Consider the following 11,506-nt stretch of genomic DNA (forward strand, 5'->3'; position numbering starts at 1 on the left):
CTGATTTTATATTGTTTTCAGACGAGCCTTGATAAAGCCCTCATAGGCCTGTATCATAAATTGCAGGTCCGTCAGGATTTATATACTACCTGAAATAATGACTTTAAAAAGGTCTAACAGGTTGTTCCAATTAAACAAAAATGGCCCTATAGTATTTTGAATCTGAATTAATTAAAGAGGAATAGTCTACGACCCCTACCACCAGGTCAAACTTTATGGACTAACTAGCCCAATGTATAAAAGAAAGACAAAAGTCTGCAGTAAAGACAAGACTGAAATAGCCCATATGTCAGAGTAAATCACGTTTTAATATCATGCCACTAGTATACAAATACCAAGACAACTTCACTTCAAAGTTATACTAATCCCCGATGTATAAATCTTATATAAGGTGAACATGTAATCTTTTAGTTTATCACCAAACTGCATCCTGATATACCAGTTACTTCCCTTTGTTTCATTCCATCAGTACCGACAGTGTGAAAAAAGGGAAGTTACTCCGATAGCTCAGAATGAGTTTTCTGATCAAGGTAATTTTCATTAGAGGAAAGTAATATATACGATAGGCATGCTTCTTATCTTTCAATGTTTTCTTTGGTGCTTTCTCATTAAAAGGTAACAAATTTCCTTATTAATGTATATTGTTGAAACTGGAAACATGCTATATAACAACAAAGTTGATGAAACTTGGAATATACTGTGTAAACAAAGTTGACAGACTTATAATAAATAATAGCACTAATTATTGTAAACGGGTGTTCAGTTATCAATATTTATTTCCTTCCTATTGCAGGAAAGCTGATCAGCTCCATATATAACACAAGTCGTGAAGGTTTCTTGGGCACATTTATTATAAAAGTGTGTTTAAATTAACCAGTCATTCATCCCAGTTCCTGAAAAACTACGTATTTCACACACACGACCACCTCCCGCGGGAAATCCTAACACAAGGGGAGGTAACACATTAATCACTGTCGCTATCACTGCCCGCATCTTTCTTCAGCTTTTTGATGTTCTCTTTGTGTCGCTTGATTGCCTCCTGTAAAGAAGAAATGACATATAATGGACAGATAACTCATACATATGTTTGTCTACAATTGGCATTTTTGTTTGTGGATTTTTTCGCTAAGACAGCTTCCACACAGGTCTGAATTAACAGTATTGAAACTAAGAGTCCAGTAAATTGGACCTGGATCATCCTTGATACTCCAGGGGTTCCGACAACTTATAATTACAATCTCAACACCCCTGGACTATCTCATAGTAAAACTGGAGGCAACAGAACAGAAGAGGTAATTTAGTCGTTTGATGTACATCAAAAGAGCTGTATAGCGGTAAACTGTGGTTGACTGTTTGGCTTTGAAGTTGAGCTTCCTCTTTCCGGTCTTCAAAGGAAATCTTGCAGGCCTGTGATTGGTTCAGATGTTTTCACTGAGCTGCCGTCATTTTTACTATGAGACAGTCCAGGGGTGTAGAGATTGTCAGTGATCGGAACCCCTTGAGTATCGAGAATGGACCTGGATGTGTAAATTTTGAACCATTTTTTTTTTTTAACATCTTGACAATCTTGCTATACTTTTATTGTGAATATGGATCAGGCACCTATTCCTCAAAGCAAAGTTAAGCCTAATATGGAATTACGTCAATCATTTCTTTGCTTAAGCTACTGAATAGAAAGACTTTTATTTTATTGAATCTGATTTACTTGATTTTAGTTTTGATTTACTTTTTGTTTCGCAAAATTATAATCAGAATCTGCCAAGACTTAAGGATTTATATATATATAGGTCAGTTTCAATCTTAGAACACTGACTTAAAATGCTCAACCAATATGTATAATAGTGCCCATCCTCGATATTCCAGGGGTTCCGATCACTTACGATCTCTACACCCCTGGACTATCTCATAGTAAAACTGGAGACAACAGAGCAGAACTGGTAATTTAGTCGTTTGATGTACATCAAAAGAGCCGTATAACGGTACACTGTGGTTGACTGTGTGGCTTTGATGTTAGGCGTCGCTCTCTCTGTAGTCTTCAAAGGAAATCTTTGCTGGCCTGTGATTGGTCAAATGTTTTCCGCTGAACTGCCTTCAATTTCACTATGAGATAGTCCAGGGGTGTAGAGATCGTAAGTGATCGGAACCCCTGGAGTATCGAGGATGAATAGTGCCTTACACAAGTAGCTACATAAAACGAAATTAATGCGTGCCATAAAAAAATATTCAATGAGCTTTATAAAACATATCTAAACAGTGAACACAAGAGGTAACAAGTATTCCCCGGTTTTAAGACATATGTCACATTACACAACGATTACTACTTAGTTGGTCAATTTCCGAGATGTAAATTATCGTGATTTACAGTTTGATACTCATCTGCTGGGGTTCATTTTCACGTATTATCTCTTGCATTTTATACGACAGGCTGATATATGTCAAACCAGAATTTGATAAATTTAGTGAATTCGGATAGATTCAAAAAATAAGCAGTCTGAGAAAGTAATCCATGAAGCTCTATAGACAATAGGTCTATGGATATTTCAAATTGCATAGACCCAGAATAATTTCCATAGACCACAATTTTTCCATCATTGAATGCTTGGTCAAAATAATTATAATCTCATCGTTATTTTAATCAAATGCTTATTTACTGATTGTTATAACTGCATTATTTGGGTTATTCATGATAGAAGGTTTAGTTATAAATAAAATTTTATAGGCATACAATATTAATGTTTATGTTACATGAGCAATGGAATTGCTTAGACATCAGGTCTACACTACAAGCATTTTGCATAGACCGAAAGGATTTCCTGTAGCCTCGGTCTATCAGTCTATCATTACTTTCGCACACTGAATTAGCGAAATTAAAACCCCTGCGAATATTAGAAAATATACAGTTTATATAGATACCAGATTATTGTGGTTTAACAGACATACTTTGTGGTACATATTAATTATAAATCATAATTGTGGTCTAACAGACTTACTTTGTGGTACCGGTTGATTTTAAATGATAATTGTGGTATAACAGACTTACTTTGTGGTACATATTGATTATAAATGATAATTGTGGTATAACAGACTTACTTTGTGGTACCGGTTGATTATAAATGATAATTGTGGTATAACAGACTTACTTCGTGGTACCGGTTGATTATAAATGATAATTGTGGTATAACAGACTTACTTTGTGGTACCGGTTGATTATAAATGATAATTGTGGTATAACAGACTTACTTTGTGGTACAGGTTGATTATAAATGATAACTGTGGTTTAACAGACTTACTTCGTGGTACAGGTTGATTATAAATGATAATTGTGGTATAACAGACTTACTTTGTGGTACCGGTTGATTATAAATGATAATTGTGGTATAACAGACTTACTTTGTGGTACCGGTTGATTATAAATGATAATTGTGGTATAACAGACTTACTTTGTGGTACCGGTTGATTATAAATGATAATTGTGGTATAACAGACTTACTTTGTGGTACAGGTTGATTATAAATGATAATTGTGGTATAACAGACTTACTTTGTGGTACAGGTTGATTATAAATGATAATTGTGGTATAACAGACTTACTTTGTGGTACCGGTTGATTATAAATGATAATTGTGGTATAACAGACTTACTTTGTGGTATCGGTTGATTATAAATGATAATTGTGGTATAACAGACTTACTTTGTGTACTTTGTGGTACCGGTTGATTATAAATGATAATTGTGGTATAACAGACTTACTTCGTGGTACCGGTTGATTATAAATGATAATTGTGGTATAACAGACTTACTTCGTGGTACCGGTTGATTATAAATGATAATTGTGGTATAACAGACTTACTTTGTGGTACAGGTTGATTATAAATGATAATTGTGGTATAACAGACTTACTTTGTGGTACAGGTTGATTATAAATGATAACTGTGGTTTAACAGACTTACTTCGTGGTACAGGTTGATTATAAATGATAATTGTGGTATAACAGACTTACTTTGTGGTACCGGTTGATTATAAATGATAATTGTGGTCTAACAGACTTACTTTGTGGTACCGGTTGATTATAAATGATAATTGTGGTATAACAGACTTACTTTGTGGAACATATTGATTATAAATGATAATTGTGGTATAACAGACTTACTTTGTGGAACATATTGATTATAAATGATAATTGTGGTATTACAGACTTACTTCGTGGTACCGGTTGATTATAAATGATAATTGTGGTATAACAGACTTACTTTGTGGTACAGGTTGATTATAAATGATAATTGTGGTATAACAGACTTACTTTGTGGTACCGGTTGATTATAAATGATAATTGTGGTATAACAGACTTACTTTGTGGTACATATTGATTATAAATGATAATTGTGGTATAACAGACTTACTTTGTGGTACAGGTTGATTATAAATGATAATTGTGGTATAACAGACTTACTTTGTGGAACATATTGATTATAAATGATAATTGTGGTATACAGACTTACTTTGTGGTACCGGTTGATTATAAATGATAATTGTGGTATAACAGACTTACTTTGTGGTACATATTGATTATAAATGATAATTGTGGTATAACAGACTTACTTTGTGGTACCGGTTGATTATAAATGATAATTGTGGTATAACAGACTTACTTTGTGGTACATATTGATTATAAATGATAATTGTGGTATAACAGACTTACTTTGTGGTACCGGTTGATTATAAATGATAATTGTGGTATAACAGACTTACTTTGTGGTACCGGTTGATTATAAATGATAATTGTGGTATAACAGACTTACTTTGTGGTACCGGTTGATTATAAATGATAATTGTGGTATAACAGACTTACTTTGTGGTACCGGTTGATTATAAATGATAATTGTGGTATAACAGACTTACTTTGTGGTACCCGGTCGATTATAAATGATAATTGTGGTATAACAGACTTACTTCGTGGTATCGGTTGATTATAAATGATAATTGTGGTATAACAGATTTACTTCGTGGTACATATTGATTATAAATGATAACTGTGGTATAACAGACTTACTTTGTGGTACATATTGATTATAAATGATAATTGTGGTATAACAGACTTACTTTGTGGTACCGGTCGATTATAAATGATAATTGTGGTATAACAGACTTACTTTGTGGAACATATTGATTATAAATGATAATTGTGGTATAACAGACTTACTTTGTGGTACAGGTTGATTATAAATGATAATTGTGGTATAACAGACTTACTTTGTGGTACATATTGATTATAAATGATAATTGTGGTATAACAGACTTACTTTGTGGTACAGGTTGATTATAAATGATAATTGTGGTATAACAGACTTACTTCGTGGTACAGGTTGATTATAAATGATAATTGTGGTATAACAGACTTACTTTGTGGTACAGGTTGATTATAAATGATAATTGTGGTATAACAGACTTACTTTGTGGTACAGGTTGATTATAAATGATAATTGTGGTATAACAGACTTACTTTGTGGTACATATTGATTATAAATGATAATTGTGGTATAACAGACTTACTTCGTGGTACAGGTTGATTATAAATGATAATTGTGGTATAACAGACTTACTTTGTGGAACATATTGATTATAAATGATAATTGTGGTATAACAGACTTACTTTGTGGTACCGGTTGATTATAAATGATAATTGTGGTATAACAGACTTACTTTGTGGTACAGGTTGATTATAAATGATAATTGTGGTATAACAGACTTACTTTGTGGAACATATTGAATATAAATGATAATTGTGGTATAACAGACATACTTTGTGGTACATATTGATTATAAATGATAATTGTGGTATAACAGACTTACTTTGTGGTACCGGTTGATTATAAATGATAATTGTGGTCTAACAGACTTACTTTGTGGTACCGGTTGATTATAAATGATAACTGTGGTTTAACAGACTTACTTCGTGGTACAGGTTGATTATAAATGATAATTGTGGTCTAACAGACTTACTTTGTGGTACCGGTTGATTATAAATGATAATTGTGGTATAACAGACTTACTTTGTGGTACATATTGATTATAAATGATAATTGTGGTCTAACAGACTTACTTTGTGGTACGGTTGATTATAAATGATAACTGTGGTTTAACAGATTTACTTTGTGGTACATATTGATTATAAATGATAATTGTGGTCTAACAGACATACTTTGTGGTACATATTAATTTTAAATATAATTGTGGTATAACAGACTTACTTTGTGGTACAGGTTGATTATAAATGATAATTGTGGTATAACAGACTTACTTTGTGGTACAGGTTGATTATAAATGATAATTGTGGTATAACAGACTTACTTTGTGGTACCGGTTGATTATAAATGATAATTGTGGTATAACAGACTTACTTTGTGGTACCGGTTGATTATAAATGATAATTGTGGTATAACAGACTTACTTTGTGGTACAGGTTGATTATAAATGATAATTGTGGTATAACAGACTTACTTTGTGGTACATATTGATTATAAATGATAATTGTGGTATAACAGACTTACTTTGTGGTACCGGTTGATTATAAATGATAATTGTGGTATAACAGACTTACTTTGTGGTACAGGTTGATTATAAATGATAATTGTGGTATAACAGACTTACTTTGTGGTACCGGTTGATTATAAATGATAATTGTGGTATAACAGACTTACTTTGTGGTACCGGTCGATTATAAATGATAATTGTGGTATAACAGACTTACTTTGTGGTACCCGGTCGATTATAAATGATAATTGTGGTATAACAGACTTACTTTGTGGTACCGGTTGATTATAAATGATAATTGTGGTATAACAGACTTACTTTGTGGTACATATTGATTATAAATGATAATTGTGGTATAACAGACTTACTTTGTGGTACATATTGATTATAAATGATAATTGTGGTATAACAGACTTACTTTGTGGTACCGGTTGATTATAAATGATAATTGTGGTATAACAGACTTACTTTGTGGTACCGGTTGATTATAAATGATAATTGTGGTATAACAGACTTACTTTGTGGTACATATTGATTATAAATGATAATTGTGGTATTACAGACTTACTTTGTGGTACCGGTTGATTATAAATGATAATTGTGGTATAACAGACTTACTTTGTGGTACAGGTTGATTATAAATGATAATTGTGGTATAACAGACTTACTTTGTGGTACCGGTTGATTATAAATGATAATTGTGGTATAACAGACTTACTTTGTGGTACATATTGATTATAAATGATAATTGTGGTATAACAGACTTACTTTGTGGTACATATTGATTATAAATGATAATTGTGGTATAACAGACTTACTTTGTGGTACCGGTTGATTATAAATGATAATTGTGGTATAACAGACTTACTTTGTGGTACATATTGATTATAAATGATAATTGTGGTATAACAGACATACTTTGTGGTACATATTGATTATAAATGATAATTGTGGTATAACAGACTTACTTTGTGGTACAGGTTGATTATAAATGATAATTGTGGTATAACAGACTTACTTTGTGGAACATATTGATTATAAATGATAATTGTGGTTTAACAGACTTACTTTGTGGTACAGGTTGATTATAAATGATAATTGTGGTATAACAGACTTACTTTGTGGTACAGGTTGATTATAAATGATAATTGTGGTATAACAGACTTACTTTGTGGTACAGGTTGATTATAAATGATAACTGTGGTTTAACAGACTTACTTCGTGGTACAGGTTGATTATAAATGATAATTGTGGTATAACAGACTTACTTTGTGGTACATATTGATTATAAATGATAATTGTGGTATAACAGACTTACTTCGTGGTACAGGTTGATTATAAATGATAATTGTGGTATAACAGACTTACTTTGTGGAACATATTGATTATAAATGATAATTGTGGTATAACAGACTTACTTTGTGGTACATATTGATTATAAATGATAATTGTGGTATAACAGACTTACTTTGTGGTACCGGTTGATTATAAATGATAATTGTGGTCTAACAGACTTACTTTGTGGTACCGGTTGATTATAAATGATAACTGTGGTTTAACAGACTTACTTCGTGGTACAGGTTGATTATAAATGATAATTGTGGTATAACAGACTTACTTTGTGGTACCGGTTGATTATAAATGATAATTGTGGTATAACAGACTTACTTTGTGGTACATATTGATTATAAATGATAATTGTGGTCTAACAGACTTACTTTGTGGTACCGGTTGATTATAAATGATAACTGTGGTTTAACAGATTTACTTTGTGGTACATATTGATTATAAATGATAATTGTGGTCTAACAGACTTACTTCGTGGTACAGGTTGATTATAAATGATAATTGTGGTATAACAGACTTACTTTGTGGTATCGGTTGATTATAAATGATAATTGTGGTATAACAGACTTACTTTGTGGTACATATTGATTATAAATGATAATTGTGGTATAACAGACTTACTTTGTGGTACACATATTAATTATAAATGATAATTGTGGTATAACAGACTTACTTCGTGGTACAGGTTGATTTTAAATGATAATTGTGGTATAACAGACTTACTTTGTGGTATCGGTTGATTATAAATGATAATTGTGGTATAACAGACTTACTTTGTGGTATCGGTTGATTATAAATGATAATTGTGGTATAACAGACTTACTTTGTGGTACATATTGATTATAAATAATAATTGTGGTATAAGTTTTAACAGACTTACTTCATGGTACATATTGATTATAAATGATAATTGTGGTATAACAGACTTACTTCGTGGTACCGGTTGATTATAAATGATAATTGTGGTATAACAGACTTACTTTGTGGTACATATTGATTATAAATGATAATTGTGGTATAACAGACTTACTTTGTGGTACAGGTTGATTATAAATGATAATTGTGGTATAACAGACTTACTTTGTGGTATCGGTTGATTATAAATGATAATTGTGGTATAACAGACTTACTTTGTGGTACATATTGATTATAAATGATAATTGTGGTATAACAGACTTACTTTGTGGTACAGGTTGATTATAAATGATAATTGTGGTATAACAGACTTACTTTGTGGTACCGGTTGATTATAAATGATAATTGTGGTATAACAGACTTACTTTGTGGTACAGGTTGATTATAAATGATAATTGTGGTATAACAGACTTACTTTGTGGTACATATTAATTATAAATGATAATTGTGGTATAACAGACTTACTTTGTGGTATCGGTTGATTATAAATGATAATTGTGGTATAACAGACTTACTTCGTGGTATCGGTTGATTATAAATGATAATTGTGGTATAACAGACTTACTTTGTGGTACCGGTCGATTATAAATGATAATTGTGGTATAACAGACTTACTTCGTGGTATCGGTTGATTATAAATGATAATTGTGGTATAAGTTTTAGCAGACTTACTTTGTGGTACATATTGATTATAAATAATAATTGCGGTATAACAGACTTACTTTGTGGTACATATTAATTATAAATGATAATTGTGGTATAACAGACTTACTTCGTGGTACAGGTTGATTATAAATGATAACTGTGGTTTAACAGACTTACTTCGTGGTACAGGTTGATTATAAATGATAATTGTGGTATAACAGATTTACTTTGTGGTACATATTGATTATAAATGATAATTGTGGTATAACAGACTTACTTTGTGGTACCGGTTGATTATAAATGATAATTGTGGTATAACAGACTTACTTCGTGGTATCGGTTGATTATAAATGATAATTGTGGTATAACAGACTTACTTTGTGGTACCGGTTGATTATAAATGATAATTGTGGTATAACAGACTTACTTTGTGGTACCGGTTGATTATAAATGATAATTGTGGTATAACAGACTTACTTCGTGGTATCGGTTGATTATAAATGATAATTGTGGTATAAGTTTTAGCAGACTTACTTTGTGGTACATATTGATTATAAATAATAATTGCGGTATAACAGACTTACTTTGTGGTACATATTAATTATAAATGATAATTGTGGTATAACAGACTTACTTCGTGGTACAGGTTGATTATAAATGATAACTGTGGTTTAACAGACTTACTTTGTGGTACAGGTTGATTATAAATGATAATTGTGGTATAACAGATTTACTTTGTGGTACATATTGATTATAAATGATAATTGTGGTATAACAGACTTACTTTGTGGTACATATTGATTATAAATGATAATTGTGGTATAACAGACTTACTTTGTGGTACAGGTTGATTATAAATGATAATTGTGGTATAACAGACTTACTTTGTGGTACCGGTTGATTATAAATGATAATTGTGGTATAACAGACTTACTTTGTGGTACCGGTTGATTATAAATGATAATTGTGGTATAACAGACTTACTTTGTGGTACATATTGATTATAAATGATAATTGTGGTATAACAGACTTACTTTGTGGTACATATTGATTATAAATGATAATTGTGGTATAACAGACTTACTTTGTGGTACATGTTGATTATAAATGATAAATGTGGTATAACAGACTTACTTTGTGGTACATGTTGATTATAAATGATAATTCTGGTATAACTGACTTACTTCGTGTTGTCTGATCTCCTTCTCGTGGTGATCCTTCAGGTGTTTTAACTGTTCCTGGGCCTGTCAATGTCAATAAATCAAAGCTATATATATTGCCTATGATATCTGTATTTCTTATACGTTATGTATAAATCATACATATTGCCTATATGTACTTCTTATACGTTGTTATGTATAAATCATACAAAGTTCACACAGTCAAACCAGTCTTAGTAACTCTAATAATATCACTTTACCATATTTAACCCTATATGCATCCCTTCCCCTTTTTGAGGCCTCATTTTCACTGACATTGAATTAAATGCAGTTTGAAAATATGAAAATCTTAGGTTTCCTTATTTGATTTCTTTTTTCATATTGATTTATGACTATTTGGTGCAATACCCATCAATTCATTTTTCAAATGCTCTGGGCACTTATTGGGTTGTGTAGGTCACAATCAGGAAATACAGAAGTTCAAGGATTTCTACTTATAATTTTACACTGTTTCACAGATGTCACCGAATTAGATATCTCTGTACAGGGGAAAAAGGGAAAAGATTTTTTATGCAACTCTCATCGGATGTTTGAATATCTCTGGCTATTTACAAGAAAACAGCAGTCATGCCAACACAGAGATAATTATATGGTAAAGATCTGCCCTGTCCACCCCAACTGCGAATGATACAATATTAGGGAAGTTCCTTTTACCGTCATTCGATTGATTTAGTAACACAGCGAGAAAATTCTGTACCGTGTGGCTAACACTCTAAACCGAACAGAGCAACGTGGCTATTTTTTAGACTCGAAGAGCAGTGCGACTTTACACATGTATTTTTCTTAGCCTTTAAATACTGAAAATATAATCTACTATCGGTATAATTTTGCGCTATTCAATTTTGGGCG

At 31.7% G+C, this 11,506-nt stretch overlaps 1 long non-coding RNA gene across 1 annotated transcript; it reads right to left on the reverse strand.

The window, feature by feature from the left end:
• Window positions 1–287: 287 nt before the first annotated feature.
• Window positions 288–11,211, reverse strand: LOC138309871 (uncharacterized). The gene is made up of 2 exons (XR_011206339.1): window positions 10,622–11,211; window positions 288–1,039 (listed from the first exon to the last, which is right to left on the reverse strand). It is a non-coding gene; the product is annotated as an uncharacterized lncRNA (long non-coding RNA).
• Between the last annotated feature and the right edge of the window lie 295 nt (window positions 11,212–11,506).

This window comes from Argopecten irradians, chromosome 15 (genome assembly GCF_041381155.1).
Source record: "Argopecten irradians isolate NY chromosome 15, Ai_NY, whole genome shotgun sequence".
Classification (NCBI taxonomy): Eukaryota; Metazoa; Mollusca; class Bivalvia; order Pectinida; family Pectinidae; genus Argopecten; species Argopecten irradians.